At 50.9% G+C, this 16862-nt stretch overlaps 1 protein-coding gene across 1 annotated transcript in view; it reads left to right on the forward strand.

Moving 5' to 3' along the window:
- Window positions 1–14606: 14606 nt before the first annotated feature.
- ikbkb (inhibitor of nuclear factor kappa B kinase subunit beta) overlaps window positions 14607–16862 on the forward strand; it is a 505718-nt gene continuing 503462 nt past the window's right edge. Inside the window, exon 1 of the mRNA XM_078565689.1 lies at window positions 14607–14629. The gene's annotated coding sequence lies outside the window, so the exon portion shown is untranslated. The remainder of the gene's footprint in view (window positions 14630–16862) is intronic.

Consider the following 16862-nt stretch of genomic DNA (forward strand, 5'->3'; position numbering starts at 1 on the left):
GGGCGGAATCGCCCCAGATTTGCACAGAGTGCGGTGGTGGGTGGGTAAAACCACATTTTATCCTCCAGCCGCAAATGCTTTTCATGCCGTATTGTCCCGAACCCGCGGGGTTCATTATGCATTCCCGGGAAACATGTCATTTCCATGGTGGGTGGGCTCTCATTCGCCTGGCACGCCATCACCTCGCTGCTGCATCACGCCGGCCACCATATTTAAATTCCAGCCGCGTGCACACCTCTCACTGCTTTCAGCCCACGACTGCTGCACGGGAGACATGGCCCCAAAAGGCAAGAAGATTGCAGCCCCCAGGTTTAGTGACGTGTCCCTCGAGCACCTTCTGGATGCAGTGGAAGCCCACCATGATGTCCTCTACCCCTGCTCTGGCCGCAGGATGGGCAGCAACATCACTAATCCAGCACGGGAGGAGGTGGCAGCAGTGGTCAGCGCCAATGCCCTGTAAAAGGGGACAGCCAGCCAGCCAGTGCCATTACAGGGTGAATGGCCTCCTCCGTTCCACCAGGGTAACTCACTCCTCTCATCACTCATAACTCCCGAGCCTAACACACATCCACAGGGATCTCACACCTCTAGGGACAACACCCTGACTCTCACACACACCCTCCCATCTCCACCAGGCTTATATCCTCTGGAACTCGCGTCCTCATCCCGTCCATGTCTCCGCTCACCACACAAGCATTCCACGCAGTGCCATGTGTCCTGCTCACACTCTCTCCCTCTCTTTCTATGCAGGAGATGCTGGCTCACAGCGGCAGGGAGAGGTCCTAGACTGGGGGGGTGGAGTGGCCCACATTAGGCCCTTCACTCACGTTGGGGAGTGTGCCATGGCGCTGGCTGGTGAGGATGTGGACCGTGCCTGCAGCGACAGTGAGGTCAGCAGTGAACACCCAACTGAGGATCCTGCACCACATCATCCCTCTCTCAACTCAAAGTGAGTGCTCGCTCTCCAGTTTTTGCCTCTACATCCACTCAGGAATCTCAGAGGCTGTCCCCTCCCTCCAAGTCCCATTTGCCTGTGAGCCCCTCAGCCTCGTCCTCTGTCACCTCAGAGGGAGCCGCTGGCCCATGAATAATTCTGGAGAGAGTAGAGTGTGTGTGGCAGGGCCTTTCTGAGCCTCGTGCAAGCATTCTGCTGCGCTTGTGCAACCTTCATCCGTCACACTCATCTCAATGTCCTGAGCATTTTCAATGCTGCCTGCTGGGGTTCTCTTTCAGCTGTCCATCTGAGCTGACCTGTATCTCCACCCTCCCACTGATCACACTCCCAGCAGCACCTGATCTCACCCATCACTACTCTCACTTCACGTCCAATTTGGAAAGCACAGTGCTAATTCTCCAGGCATCACCCTCCGCCTCCCCTCCGTGACCTACCAGCCCCAACCCTTTTCCTTCAGGGGTGTCCAGCTGAACATTCCCTTCCTTCCCGCAAATCCCACTCCCCGACCTCCTCCTTCCCACCCCCAGGTGTCTGCCTCTGAGCCCCCACCAACCACCCTCACCATCCCTTCTATCGCTACTGTCGACCCCTCACCCTCCCTCCCCTACCACCTCACTCTGCCCTCGGTCATTCTCACTATTCCTTCATACCATGCCCACCCTCAGTTTGCTCCTCAGGAGGCAGTCATGGACCCATCAGAAGCCTCCCTTGCACATTCACCTGGACATTCTCCCTCTGGACCACTTCCACCCGGAACCTCTACTCCACTCCGGACCCCTTCCCACCCTTGAACTCCTTCCCCCTCCGGACCCCTTCCCCCACTGGAACCCCTTCTCCCCTCAGTCCTCCCACTGACCCTCGGACTCCCTCCCACCCCCTGCTTAGTCCCTCCCCCTTCCTGACTCCCTTACTTCTTCCGCCAGCCTTAGTCTTTTCCCCCTCCCGATTCCTTCCTCCAGTCTTACCTCTTCCTCCGACCTCACTTCTCCCTCCATCCTTAATCCCTGTTATGGCAGGCGGATGGTATATACCAAGCTGCCCAAATCCCAGAGGGAAACTTGAAGCAGCTGCCACAACTATTTGCAATGTGTACTTATTTTAAGATGCGGGTTTTGAATTCAGTACAAAGACCACCAAAGTCTGATAGGTGGGGAATGCGGCCCACCATCGACCAGGCTGAGCGGACGATCTCAAACTGGTTTCACGAGGTCGTGAAAGCGGTTTTTGGCCTTCTCGCCATATCGGCCGCTCCCGTCACCGAGCCCACCACCAGTGGGCACGGACGATTCTGCCCAGTGTCCCACCATCTACCTTATCAAGCGCCTGCAGAGTTTTGTATGTTTCATTGAGATTATCCCTCATTCTTCTAAACGCCAGAGAATATAGGCCCAATTTACTCAGCTTCTCATTGTCGGACAAGCCCTTCAACTCAGGAACCAATTTACTGAACCTTCACTGTACCGCCTCCACTTATACCCTTCCTTAAACATGCTGGTAAATGGGATTAGGTAGGTAGGTCAGGTGTTTCTCACGTGTCGGTGCAGACTCAATGGGCCGAAGGGCCTCTTCTGCACTGTGTGATTCTGTGAGACCAAAACTGTGCACAGGATTCCAGATGTGGTCTCACCAAAACCCTGTGCAGCTGTAACAAGGCTCCTTTATTCCAGAACTCCAATTCCCTTGCAAAAGAATGATCAGAATTAGATTGTAAAATATGAAGTAGAATTTGAGGAGAATTGAAGATATCTGACACACATATCTCTCATGGGTGTGGAGGAACAGTCACTAAGAGGAGCATATACACAGACAGGATTTTTCCAAAAGCTTGTCTTTAGATTTCATAGTAACTTTCAAAAGAGAATCGGAGACATAATTGTAAAGGAGGAATGTGCAGGTCCTCCTCAGCAATAATAGGAACTAAATCAATCCTGCAACCTGCGAATATTTGAAAATTGCTTGCGAGGTCATGTCTCAGACTGGTTACCAGGGAGTCGATAGCAACAGGCGTCATGGTATTCTTTCAGGGTAAGCCTGGCATAAGATTTTGGCAGTTAGCAAGTTCAAAAAGCAGCACTTCTGCCCCTGAATAAAACCACATTGGGGATTTGTGCGCCCACAGCCTGTGATCAAGTGAATCAGTGAAGACATCAGCAGCTGGGGGGGAGCTGGAGATTGTGCAGCTAATGTGCGCCAGGAGTGCTGAAGCAGAAATTCCAGCCAATGGCTGAGATTTTTAAAGAAACAGCCTCCAAACAGAAGCGTGTATTTTTTTTTCGTCTACCTCTTTCTCATTTCTCCGGCCCAGGGTGGCGGGATGGGACAGGACATTCATGAGGATGGCAGAATTATGTAATCATTGCATGGACCATTTAACTCCATTGTTGGGCTGCAGGTGGATGGTTAGCAGAGACTGAACACTGGGGTCAGTGCCAGGGCGGGATTAGAAGGGATTAAAATTACAACGACTGTGGAAACAGACTGCGGGTGACATCCCTTCCCTGCACAGCACAAGCCGAAAATCAAGAAATCATTAATTTAAGATGAAATGACTAAATATCTAAATGAGGAGAAAATAAGTAGAAGCAGTTAGCACATATTTCAGAAAGAAAGATGGCTTTTGGAAGCTTGATAGAGTTCTTTCACAAGGCTAAAGGCAAAATACTGCAGTTGCTGGAAATCTGAAATAAAAACATAAAAGCTCTGAGAAGAGTCATACGGACTCAAAACATTAATGCCGTTTCTCTCTCCACAGATGCTGCCAGACCTGCTGAGGTTTTCCAACATTTTCTGTTTTAATTCTTTCATGAGGTGTTGGGTATGGTAGTTGGGGGAAATGCGGTGGATGGCGTGTATGTGGACTTGCAGAAAACCTTTGACAAGGTACCACAAAGAAGACGACTGGAGAAGGCTGGGGTGGAGTGGGATAAAGGAAACAGTAGCCATTGGGAAATTTGAAGGGAGAGAAACAACGCTTTTGAAGGCTGGTTAGAAATGGGTAACAGTGTTCGACTGAGTTCTAAGCTGAAGGAAGCTGCAAGCAGAATAATTATCCTTCAAGTGGGGTAGAGGACTTGTAAGTTCAGCATTGCAAGGCATTAAGCAGAGCACCTCAGGTGGATCAGGCAGTGAAAATGAAAGGTTTGTGAAAGGCTGGGTTTTTGTGGAAAAAGGAGTTTGGGATTGGACAGTTTAGGAAGGATATTGAAGCAATAGAGAGCTATCTCAGTAACCTTGCCATATAAAACCTGCAGTGAGTGGATCCCTGCCACACTAGATATCTGTGCAGAAACACCCTGGGGCACTGTTGCAAACCTCTCCCTTCAATGCATTTGCAATGTTACTACATAAATCAGTTAACACTCCTGACTGACCCAGCAAATGGTATTATTATAAATACTTCTTCAAACCACAGGCTTCCCTACGCGTCTCTAATCCTAGTTTACCAAGTGCTTCCCTGGAATAAAATTCGCCATTGGTCATCAGAATAATGCAAAAACATCAGGTCTTATTGAAACAGGGCCCAGTGCCTGCAGGAACAGAGAAGCCAAGTGTGTAGTGGGCAGGAGCCTTTCATATCAGCACAAAAGGCAAATATTGCAGATGCTGGAAATTCTAGGCAAAAGCAGAAAACGCTGGAAATACTCACCAGTCAGGCTGCAGCTGTGGGGAGAGAAAGAGAGTTAATGTTTCAGTTTGTGGTAATCCTTCATCAGAACTTTGATATGCTGTGTAGACAGCACAGCAAGTCCCCCTGGATTAAGTTACTGACTGGAATCTAATCGAGGGGTTCGAGTGGTTTATATGTGGAATAACAGATACCCTGGATTGAGTTACAGGCTGGGACCTAATCAAGGGTTTCGGGTGGTTTACAAAGAGAATAACAGATACCCAGGAGTGAGTTACAGACTGGAATCTAATCGAGGGGTTCGGGGGGGTTTATATATAGAATAACAGATACCCAGGAGTGAGTTACAGACTGGAATCTAATCGAGGGGTTCGGGTGGTTTATATATAGAATAACAGATACCTGGGAATGAGTTACAGACTGGAATCTAATCGAGGGATCTGGGTGGTTTATATATAGAATAACAGATACCTGGGAATGAGTTACAGACTGGAATCTAATCGAGGGATCTGGGTGGTTTATATATAGAATAACAGATACCCAGGAGTGAGTTACAGACTGGAATCTAATCGAGGGATCTGGGTGGTTTATATATAGAATAACAGATACCTGGGAATGAGTTGCAGACTGGAATCTAATCGAGGGATCCGGATGGTTTATATATAGAATAACAGATACCCGGGAGTGAGTTGCAGACTGGAATCTAATCGAGGGGTTCGGGTGGTTTATATATAGAATAACAGATACCTGGGAGTGAGTTACAGACTGGAATCTAATCGAGGGGTTCGTGATGGTTTATATATAGAATAACAGATACCCGGGAGTGAGTTGCAGATTGGAATCTAATCGAGGGGTTCGGGTGGTTTATATATAGAATAACGGATACCTGGGAATGAGTTACAGACTGGAATCTAATCGAGGGGTTCAAGTGGTTTATATATAGAATAACAGATACCCGGGAGTGAGTTGCAGACTGGAATCTAATTGAGGGGTTCGGGTGGTTTATATATAGAATAACAGATACCCGGGAGTGAGTTGCAGACTGGAATCTAATCAAGGGATTCAGGTGGTTTAAATATAGAATAACAGATACCCTGGATTGAGTTACAGACTGGAATCTAATCGAGGGATTCGGGTGGTTTATATGTAGAATAACAGATACGCTGGATTGAGTTACAGACTGGAATCTAATCAGGGCCAGGTTTATAGATGATGGAATAGGTATGGTGACAGTACAGTAAGAGGCCAGTCGGCCCATCATGATGTGAATTTTGTTTTGCTGTTGCACCTTAACTAGTCTTCTCACAATGGACCTCTGGATCAGAAGACTGATTACAACTGCAGCCTCCGTGTGGGACCATGGATCAGTAATCGACGTATCGCCAACGGAATTGGCCTAACGATCAAACACCTTCTCTGCACTTCAAACAAGCAAAAAAAACCATGTGCATTGTGTGTTGTGAGTGGACCAACATTGTGAGCAAAGCGCATAAGTCGAGACAGATTTGTCTCAATCCTGCTGGGTTAAACTCCCTTCATCAGCAGATAGAATCATGATGCGACATTAATGTAGAAAGTAGTCGTTTGAAAACACAATCTGCTGAATCAGCTTTCTCTCCACAGGAATAAAGGTCATAATCATTCACACACCAACGTATTGCACTCTCAAACCTGCTCAAACATCTGTGTCTAACTGTGGATCCTGAAGCTGATATTGTATTGTGAGGGATGGGCATCCCTGTACATCCAGGTTTAATTATCTTCCAACGCCATGTTTTCAAATGAATAAATAAAGCAAAGATCATCAGAAGTATGACCCTGGTTTCTCTTGACGCTTACTTATATGGGCAATTCTCTCTCCATCAGAATCTGTTGAGATCTCACTGGGATCAGATTTCACACCTCCCAGTTGCCCTGCCTTGTCTCACACGTGTTCGGTTTTCACTGTATATCTTACCATACAGAAGGCAAGAAATAAAGATGTGCATTTCTAAAGTGCCTTTCACAATCACGCCCCCAAATGGCTTTACAGCCTATGAGGTACTTCTTGAAGTGAAGTCGCTGTTGTAATGTCGGAAATGTAGCAGCCAGTTTACACACAGCAAGCTCCCCCACAAAAAACAGCAGGAAGTTACAGCCAGGTAATCTGTTTTTGTGATGTTGATTGAGGGATGAATATTGGCCAGGACACTGGGGAGAAATCCCTTATTGTCATGGGACCTTTTACATCCACAAGAGAGGACAGAGGGGACCTCATCTGAATGACGGCACTGCTGACAGTACAGCACCCACTCAGTACTGCACTGGGAGTGTCAGCCTGGATTTGTGCTGGAGTGGGACTTGAACCTGGAACCTGGTGGTTTAGAAGGTGAGAGTGCTACCCACTGAGCCATGGCTGACACCTCAAGTTCAAGGCTGTCTGTCTGATGTCTAAACGTTTGGGGCTTAGTTTGCCATTCTGAGCCGAGGCATGGACAGGAGGGTTCTGAGGATGGATGGACATGTTGGCCCTGGGTATCTGGTATGGATCCAACCTTCCTAGATTTCCAACTCCCAAAGCTACCATTGCTCCCCTGTGCCTGCCAGAGCTACCCAACTCTCCTTTCCTTTCCTTCCCACGATTTTCCTCAATGTCAAAGCCTCATCGTATTCCAGCGAGGTCCCGATAACTTGCTGAGGTGTTCATTTTGAGAGGGTTAAGACTGCTCCTGTTAGGAGGTGCTCCCTCTCTCCCTGGTTCTATGGACCATTGATGCTAATTTGCAGTACCGAGGGAGCGCTGCACTGTCAGAGGTGCCGTATTTCTGACTGGACGCTAAAACCGAGGCCCTGTCTGCCCTCTCAGGTGAGTGTAAAAGATCCCTTGGACTATTCAAGCAGGGCAGGGGAGTTCTTGGCCAATATTTATCCGTCAACTAAAACTAAACACATGACCTGGGCATTATCACATTCTTGTTTGTGGGAGCTTGCTGTGCACAAATTGGCTGCTGTGAATCCTAGATTGCACTTGAAAAATACTTCATTGGCTATAAAGTGCTTTTTCATGCCCCGAGGTTGTGAAAGATGCTATAGAAATCCTTATTTCTTATGTATAATATAACCTGACAAATGCTTTCTGGGAGCCCATTAACTAACACCCATCTACATTCCCTTGTCTACCATGTTAGTTACTTTGTCTTGGTTAGTCAGGCATGGCTTACCCGCTACAAGTTCATGCTGGCTCTGTCTGAACAACTCAGTCACTCTGTCCATTAGAACAGATTCGGTTTGGTAGCTTCTTCACAACAGACCAATGGGTCTATCATTTCCCAAATCATCTCTTCTACCCTGTTGCATGGAGAAACAGAAATGTGAGGAGGAACTTAGGTAGTGAATCTGTGGAATCCTTTACTGCAGAGGGCTGTAGAGGTTGGGTCATTAAGTATATTCAAGGCTGAGACAGACAGATTTTTAATCAGTAAGGGAATCAAGGGCTATGGGGAAAAGGCAGGAAAGTGGAGTTGAGGATGATCAGATCAGCCATAAGCTCATTGAATGGCGGAGCAGACTCGATGGGCTGAATGGCCTACATCGGCTCCTACGTCTTATGGTATCTGGTGGTCTACTTGACCGATGCAGCACGCTGGTTTTAATCAGGCTGGCGTTTTTTGGCACAAGCCGACGCGAGCTAAAAAAACCTCGCATCCGAAATGTGCTCAAGCTCAGCGGGGGTGGCCTGTGAAGTGCAAGAATGGGAGCTGGAGCAGGAGAGAAAACCAGACTCCAAGCTTGTGTGACAGAAAAGGAATGAAGCTGTTCAGGAGTCATAGTGACGGAGAGCTCTGGGAACCATGGGCCTAAAGTTGCCATACATCACGTCATGTCAAAAGAAAACCTCAAAAGCTCGACTCTAAAAGTGGATAGACGGACAGGGAGATGTGTACGCCCAAATGCTAGATCAATGCAGAGGCTCGGTACACCCTGATGTCGGTTAACAAAGCAGCTTCGTCTGCTGTTTAACTTTCACTGTGCACTCATCCCTCCACATGGGAGTCACCCTGACTGATTATTCATTGAGAAAGGAATAGAGTGGCTACAAGTACAATCTATTCAGCCACTGCAATCAGCTGCCTAGGTCCTCAGCAAACTCCTCAACAATTTAGGATTATTGCCTGGTGACATCTGGGCATTGTCAATGATAATTGGTCAAATCTGGGCAGGCATCATTATCACCTGTAACTTTCCTGGTTTTATCGGAATCCTTCCACTGTAAAGCCTTTCTTACAGCTATATCCAGTTTTTATGTAGCAGACACCAGCTACAGAACGCCCCCATGGATACCAGAGGTCAGGCCCATACATCTTCACCAGCAGCTGGACTGTTGGTTCAGCTCTTTGGCCTTGCCATGGATGGGGCCAGATCCTCCTGGAAGAAGCCAGGATTCCTGGAACGAGCCTCGGATTTCCAGGCTGCGCCGCTCACAGCCAAGGAGACCGTCACAACGTCAACCCTGCGCCACACATCAACACCCCACCCCACCCCCGAGGCAGAAGCGGTTGCTAGGGGTCAGAGAGGGCCAGGGCCAGGGCCTGGGCCAGGGCCAGGGCTGGGGCTCAAGTGAACAGGGTCTAGGGGAAGGTGGGATTTGACGTTTGGGGAATGACTTGGTTTTTCCGTTTTCTTTCATGGGATGTGGGCATCACCGACAAATCCCTAATTGCCCTTGAATTGAGAGAGATAGAGAGAGAGATTGAGGGAGAGAGAGAGAGAGAGAGAGACAGAGAGAGAGAAACAGGGAGAGAGAGAGCAGCCAGTAAAGGGGAGAGGGAGAGAGAGAGGGAGAGAGAGAGAGAGTGAAAGTGCAGCCAGTAAAGGGGAAAGGGAAAGAGAGAGAGAGAACACGAGTGCCACAGCCAGTAATGGGGCAAGTGTGGGAGAGAGACAGAGAGAGACACGGAGAGCAGCAGCCACTAAAGGGTTGAGAGACAGAGAGAGAGAGAGAGAGAGAGGAAAGAGAGAGAGAGAAAGCAGTCTGTAAAGGCTTGAGTCGGAGAGAGGGCAGCAACCAGCAAAGGGACGAGAGAGGGAGAGACAGAGTGAGAGAGAGAGAGAGAGAGAGATAGAGAGCGCAGCTGGCAGTAATGGGGCGAGCAGGGAAGAGAGAGTGAGAGAAAGCAGCAGCCAGTAAAGGGGCAAGAGAGAAGGGGAGCGAGTGAGAGCTGCCATTAAAGGGGTGAGTGGGAGAGGGAGAGAGAGAGAGAGAGTGCAGCAGCCAGTAAAGTGGTGTGAGAGATAGCGAGAGCAGCAGCCAGTAAAGGTGTGATTGGGAGAGAGAGAGAGAGAGGCAGGGAGAGGGAGACAGAGAGTGAGTAGCAGCCAGTAAAGGGGCAAGAGACAGACAGAGAGAGAGAGAGAGGGGAGAGAGCAGCCAGTAATGGGGCGAGTGAGAGAGAGAGAGAGAGCGCGGCTGGCAGTAAAGGGGTGAATGGGAGGGAGAGAGAGGGAGAGTGGCAGCCAGTCAAGGGGCGAGAGAGAGAAAGAGCGAGAGAGCAGCAGACAGTAAATGGTCGAGAGAGAGAGTGAGAAAGAGAGAGAGAGAGATAGGGAGTGCAACCAGTAAAGGGTTCAGTGGGAGAGAGGGCGAGGGTGAGAGAGCACCACAGAGAGCAGCAGCCAGTAAATGGGCGAGGGAGCGAGAGAGAGAGAGAGAGAGAGCGCGCAGCTGCCAGTAAAGGGGCGAGTGGGAGAGAGAGCGAGAGAGAGCAGCAGCCAGTAAAGGGGTGTATGAGAGAGAGAGAGAAGAGAGAGAGAGAGAGCAGCAAGTAATGGGGTGAGTGAGAGAGAGATAGAGAGTACAGCTGGCAGTAAAGGGTGAATGGGAGGGAGAGAGAGGGAGAGACGGAGAGTAGCAGCCAGTCATGGAGCGAGAGAGCAGCAGCCTATAAAGGGTCGAGAGAGAGCGAGAAAGAGAGAGAGGGAGGGAGAGTGCAGCCAGTAAAGGGTTCAATGGGAGAGAGAGAGAGAGAGCATGAGTGCCACAACCAGTAATGGGGCGAGTGTGGGAGACAGAGAGAGAGCAAGCAGTCTGTAAAGGGTTGAGTGGGGGAGAGAGCAGCAACCAGTAAAGGGACAAGAGAGAGAGAGACAGAGAGCGAGAGAGAGATAGATAGAGAGCGCAGCTGGCAGTAATGGGGCGAGCAGGGGAGAGAGACAGAGAGAGAGAGAGTGAGATAGAGCAGCAGCCAGTAAAGGGGCAAGAGAGAAGGCGAGCGAGTGAGAGCAGCCATTAAAGGGGTGAGTGGGAGAGGGAGAGAGAGAGAGAGATATAGAGAGCGCAGCAGCCAGTAAAGGTGTGAGAGAGAGAGGGAGACAGAGAGATAGTGAGCAGCAGCCAGTAAAGGGGTGAGAGACCGACAGAGAGAGAGAGAGAGAGAGAGATAGAGAGAGATAGAGAGCAGTAAGTAATGGGGCGAGTGAGAGATAGAGAGCGCAGCTGGCAGTAAAGGGGTGAATGGGAGGGAGAGAGGGAGAGTAGCAGCCAGTAAAAGGGCGAGAGAGAGAGCGAGAGTGCAGCCAGTAAATGGGCAAGAGAGAGAGAGAGAGCGCAGCAGCCAGTAAAGGGGTGAATGGAAGAGAGAGAGAGAGATATAGAGAGCGCAGCAGCCAGTAAATAGGCCAGAGAGAGAGAGAGGGAGAGAGAAAGAGAGAGAGCAGCAGCAAGTAAAGGGTTGAGTGGCAGAGAGAGAGAGAGAGGGAGAGAGAGAAAGAGAACAGAAGCCCATAAAGGGGTGACGGAGAGAGAGAGAGAGCAGCAACAAGTAAAGGAATGAATGGCAGAGGGAGAGAGAGAGAGAGGGAGAGGAACAGAGAGAGAGAGAGGGAGAAAGAGAGATTGAGAGCGAAGCCAGTAAAGAGGAGAGAGAGAGAGAACATGAGTGCCACAGCCAGTAATGGAGCGAGTGTGAGAGAGAGAGAATGAGAAATGAGAGCAGCAGCCAGTAAAAGAGCGAGTGGGAGAGAGACAGAGAGAGACACAGAGAACAGCAGCCACTAAAGTGGCGAGAGACAGATAGAGAGAGACAGAAGGGGAGAGAGAGAAAGCAGTCTGTAAAGGGTTGATTGGGGGAGAGAGCAGCAACCAGTAAAGGGGCAAGAGAGAAAGAGAGACAGAGCAAGAGAGAGAGAGATAGAGAGCGCAGCTGGCAGTAATGGGGTGAGCAGGGAAGAGAGGGAGAGAGAGTGATTGAGAGAGAGCAGCAGCCAGTAAAGGGGCAAGAGAGAAAGAGAGCGAGTGAGAGCAGCCAATAAAGGGGTGAGTGGGAGAGAGAGAGAGAGGGAGAGAGCAGCAGCCAGTAAAGGGGTGAGAGACCGACAGAGAGAGAGAGAGAGATAGAGAGCAGTAAGTAATGGGGCGAGTGAGAGATAGAGAGCGCAGCTGGCAGTAAAGGGGTGAATGGGAGGGAGAGAGGGAGAGTAGCAGCCAGTAAATGGGCGAGAGAGAGCGAGAGAGCGCAGCGGCCAGTAAAGGGGTGAGTGGGAGACAGAGGGAGAAGCAGCCAGTAAAGGGGTGAATGGAAGAGAGAGAGAGAGAGATATAGAGAGCGCAGCAGCCAGTAAATAGGCCAGAGAGAGAGAGGGAGAGAGAAAGAGAGAGAGCAGCAGCAAGTAAAGGGTTGAGTGGCAGAGAGAGAGAGAGGGAGAGAGAGAAAGAGAACAGAAGCCCATAAAGGGGTGACGGAGAGAGAGAGAGAGCAGCAACAAGTAAAGGGGTGAATGGGAGAGAGAGAGGGAGAGAGGGATGCAGCCAGTAAAGGGTTGAGTGGCAGGGAGAGAGAGAGAAAGAGAGGGGGAGAAAACAGAAGCCAGTAAAGGGGTGAGGGAGAGAGAGAGAGCAGCAACAAGTAAAGGGGTGAATGGGAGAGAGAGAGAGGGAGAGTAGCAGCTAGTCATGGGGCGAGAGAGAGAGAAAGAGCGAGAGAGCAGCAGCCAGTAAAGCGTTGAGAGGGAGAGCGAGAAAAGGAGAGAGAGAGAGGGAGAGAGTGCAGCCAGTAAAGGGTTCAATGGGAGAGAGAGAGAGAGTGAGAGAGCGCCAAAGAGAGCAGCTGCCAGTAAAGGGGCGAGAGATAGAGTGAGAGCGGCAGCCAGTAAATGGGCAAGAGAAAGAGAGAGAGAGAGAGCGCAGGAGCCAGTAAATGGGCCAGAGAGAGAGAGGGGGGAGAGAAAGAGAGAGAGCAGCCAGTAAAGTGGCGAGAGAGGGAGAGAGAACAGAAGCCAGTAAAGGGGTGAGGGAGAGAGAGAGAGCAGCAGCAAGTAAAGGGAAGAGTGGAAGAGAGAGAGAGAGAGAGAGCAGCCAGTAAAGGGATGAGATGGTTAGAGAGAGCAGAAACAAGTAAAGGAATGAATGGCAGAGGGAGACAGAGAGAGAGAGAGTAGCAGCCAGTAAAGGGGTGAGAGAGAGAGGGAGAGGGAGACAGAGAGAGAGTGAGCAGCAGCCAGTAAAGGGGCGAGAGACAGACAGAGAGAGAGAGAAGAGAGAGAGAGAGAGAGAGCAGCAAGTAATGGGGCGGGTGAGAGAGAGATAGAGAGCGCAGCTGGCAGTAAAGGGGTGAATGGGAGGGTGAGAGAGGAAAGAGGGAGAGTAGCAGCCAGTCATGGAGCGAGAGAGCAGCAGCCAGTAAAGTGTCGAGAGAGAGCGAGAAAGAGAGAGAGAGAGAGGGAGAGAGTGCAGCCAGTAAAGTGTTCAATGGGAGAGAGAGAGTGAGAGAACGCCGCAGAGAGCAGCTGCCAGTAAAGGGGCGAGAGAAAGAGAGAGAGAAAGAGAGAGCAGCAGCTGGTAAAGTGGTGAATGGGAGAGAGAGGGAGAGAGAGAGCAGCCAGTAAAGATGCGAGAGAGAGAGAGAGAGAGAGAGCAGCAGCCAGTAAAGGGAAGAGTGGAAGAGAGAGAGAGAGAGAGACAGAGAGAGAGAGACAGCAACCAGTAAAGGGGCGAGAGGGATAGAGAGAGCAGAAACAAGTAAAGGAGTGAAGGAGTGAATGGCAGAGGGATAGAGAGAGAGAGAGAGAGAGAATGAGTGCCACAGCCAGTAATGGGGCGAGTATGGGAGAGAGAGAGTGAGAAGAGAGAGCAGCAGCCAGTAAAAGAGTGAGTGGGAGAGAGACAGAGAGAGACACGGAGAACAGCAGCCACTAAAGTGGCGAGAGACAGAGGGAGAGAGAAGGGGAGAGAGAGAAAGCAGTCTGTAAAGGGTTGATTGGGGGAGAGAGAGCAGCAACCAGTAAAGGGATGAGAAAGAGAGAGAGAGAGAGAGAGAGCGCAGCTGGCAGTAATGGGGCGAGCGGTGAAGAGAGGGAGAGAGAGAGAGTGAGAGAGAGCAGCAGCCAGTAAAGGGCAAGAGAGAAGGAGAGCGAGTGAGAGCAGCCAGTAAAGGGGTGAGTGGGGAAGAGAGTGAGAGAGAGGGAGAGGGAGACAGAGAGAGAGCAGCAGCCAGTAAAGGGGCAAGAGAGAAGGAGAGCGAGTGAGAGCAGCCAGTAAAGGGGTGAGTGGGGAAGAGAGTGAGAGAGATAGAGAGGGAGACAGAGAGAGAGAGAGCAGCAGCCAGTAAGGGGCGAGTGGGAGAGAGAGGGAGTGAGAGAGAGCAGAACCAAGTAAAAGGGTGAACGGAGAGAGTGAGAGATAGAGAGAGAGCAGCCAGTACAGGGGCGAGAGGGATAGATAGAGCAGAAAACAGTAAAGGAATGAATGGCAGAGGGAGAGGGACAGAGATAGAGTGAGAGAGCACCACAGAGAAAAGCAGCCAGTAAAGGGTGAGAGTGAGAGGGAGAGAGAGAGATAGAGACACAGACAGGGAGAGAGTGCAGCAGGCAGTAAAGGGGTGAGAGGGAGATAGATAGAGAGAGAGAGAGAGAGAGAAAGCCTGTAAAGGGACAAGTGGATGACAGAGAGAGAGGAGGAGCCAGTAAAAGGGGTGAGTGGGGGGAGAGAGAGAGAGAGAGAATAGAGAGAGAGAGAATCGAGAGAGAAAGCAGCAGTAAGTAAAGGGGTGAGAGAGAGAGAGAGAGAGAGGGAGAGGGAGACAGAGAGAGAGAGAGAGTGGGGGAGAGAGAGAGAAGGGGGAGTGAGAGAGAGGGGGAGAGAGAGGGGGGAGAGAGAAAGAGTGGGGGAGAGAGAGGGGGGGTGGAGAGAGAGAGAGGGGGAGAGAGAGAGAGGGGGGGAGAGAGGGGGGAGAGAGAAAGAGGGGGGAGAGAGAGAGAGGGGGGGAGAGAGAGAGGGGGAAGAGAGAGAGGGGGGGAAGAGAGAGAGAGGGGGAGAGAGAGAGGGGGAGAGAGAGAGAGGGGGGGGAGAGAGGGGGGGGAGAGAGAGAGGGGGGGAAGAGAGAGAGAGGGGGGGGGAGAGAGAGAGAGGTGGGGGGGGAGAGAGAGGGGAGGGGTAGAGAACAGCCAGTAAAGGGGCGAGTGATAGTGAGAGAGAGAGAGAGAGAGAGGCAGAGAGCAGCCAGTAAAGACACGAGAGAGAGATCAGCAGCCAGTAAAGGGCCGAGAGGGAGAGGAAGAGAGAGCAGCAGCCAGTAAAGAGGCGAAAGCCAGACAGAGAGAGAGAGAGCAACAGCCAATAAATGGGTGAGTGGGAGAGAGAGAGAGAGAGCGAAAGCCTGTAAAGAGGGGAGTGGCAGAGAGAGAGAGAAAACAGCCAGTAAAGTGGTGAGAGACAGAGACAGAGAGAGAGTAGGAGCAGCAGCCAGTAAAGGAATGAGTGAGAGACAGGGACAGAGAGCGAGAGAGAGAGGGAGAGAGGGAGAGCAGACAGTAAAGCTGCGAGTAGAGGAGAGAGAGAGAGAGAAGGGAGAGAGAGCAGCAGCCAGAAAAGGGGCGAGTGGGATAGAGAGAGTGAGAGAGACAGAGGGAGCTGCTGGCAGTAATGGGGCGTGTGGGAGAGAGAGAGAGTGACAGAGAGAGAGAGAGAGTGAGAGTGCCGCTGGCAGTAAGGGGCAAGCGGGAGAGAGAGAGAGAGCAGCAGCTAGTAAAAGGGCGAGAGACTGAGAGAGGGAGAGAGAGGACAGAGTAAGAGAGAGCAGCAGCCAGTAATGGGTGAGTCGGAGAGAGAGAGTGAGAGAACAGCCAGTAAAAGGGTGAGTGGGAGAGAGAGAGACAGAAAGAGGGAGCAGTCAGTAAAGGGGTGAATGGGAGAGGGAGAGAGAGAGAGGGAGAGAGGGAGCAACCAGTAAAGGGGTGAATGGGAGAGGGAAGGAGAGAGACAGGGAGAGGATCAGACAGTAAAGGGGCGCGAAAGAGAGAAAGGAGCAGCCGGTAAAGGGGTAAATGGAAGAGAGACAGAGAGAGAGAGAGAGAGAGAGCAGCAGCAGCCAGTACAAGGGTGAGTGGGAGCGAGGAAGAGAGACGGAGATAGAGAGAGATAGAGACCAGCAGGCAGTAAAGGGGTGAGTGGGAGAGATAGAGAGAGAGAGAGAGAGGGAGAGCAGTAGCCGGTAAAGGGGCGAGAGACAGAGAGAGAGAAGTAGAGAGAGAGAGAGAGAGAGAGCAGCAGCCAGTAAAGGGGCGAGAGACAGAGAGAGAGAGAGAGAGAAGTAGAGATAGAGAGAGAGAGAGCAGCAGCCAGTAAAGGGGCGAGAGACAGAGAGAGAGAGAGAGAAGTAGAGAGAGAAAGAAAGAGAGAGAGCAGCCAGTAAAGGGGCGAGAGACAGAGAGAGAGAGAAGTAGAGATAGAGAGAGAGAGAGGGAGAGCAGCAGCCAGTAAAGGGGCGAGAGAGAGAGATAGAGGACAGAGAGAGAAAGAGCAGCAGCCAGAAATGGATGAGTGGGGGAGAGAGAGAGAACCAGCCAGTAAAGGGGCAAGTGGGGAAGAGGGAGAGGAGAGCAGCAGCCAGGAAAGGGGCGAGTGGGAGAGAGAAAGAAAGAGAGAGAGAGGGAGAGTGAGAGAGTAGACACTAAATGATGAGTGGGAGAGAGAGAGAGAGAGGGAGAGAGAGCAGCCAGTAAAGGGGTGAGAGAGAGAGAGAGAGCAACATCCAGTAAAGGGGTGAGGGCAGAGAGAGAGAGAGATAGACAGAGCAGCAGCCAGTTAAGGAGCGAGTGGGAGAGATAGAGAGAGCAGCAGCCAGTCAGGGGGTGAGAGAGAGAGTCCAGAAATAGGAGGGTCGGTCAGCTGACTGTGTGACAGTGGAGGACGGAAGGCTTCAGATCCCTGGGGCATTGCAAGTGGGTCTGGGGGAGGTAGAAGATGTCCAAGCCGGACATGTTGCGCCTCCACAGGGCTGGGATCAATATGGTGGTGGGGATGTTTGCTCA

The sequence above is a fragment of the Cetorhinus maximus genome, chromosome 20, assembly GCF_964194155.1.
Source record: "Cetorhinus maximus chromosome 20, sCetMax3.hap1.1, whole genome shotgun sequence".
NCBI lineage: Eukaryota > Metazoa > Chordata > Chondrichthyes > Lamniformes > Cetorhinidae > Cetorhinus > Cetorhinus maximus.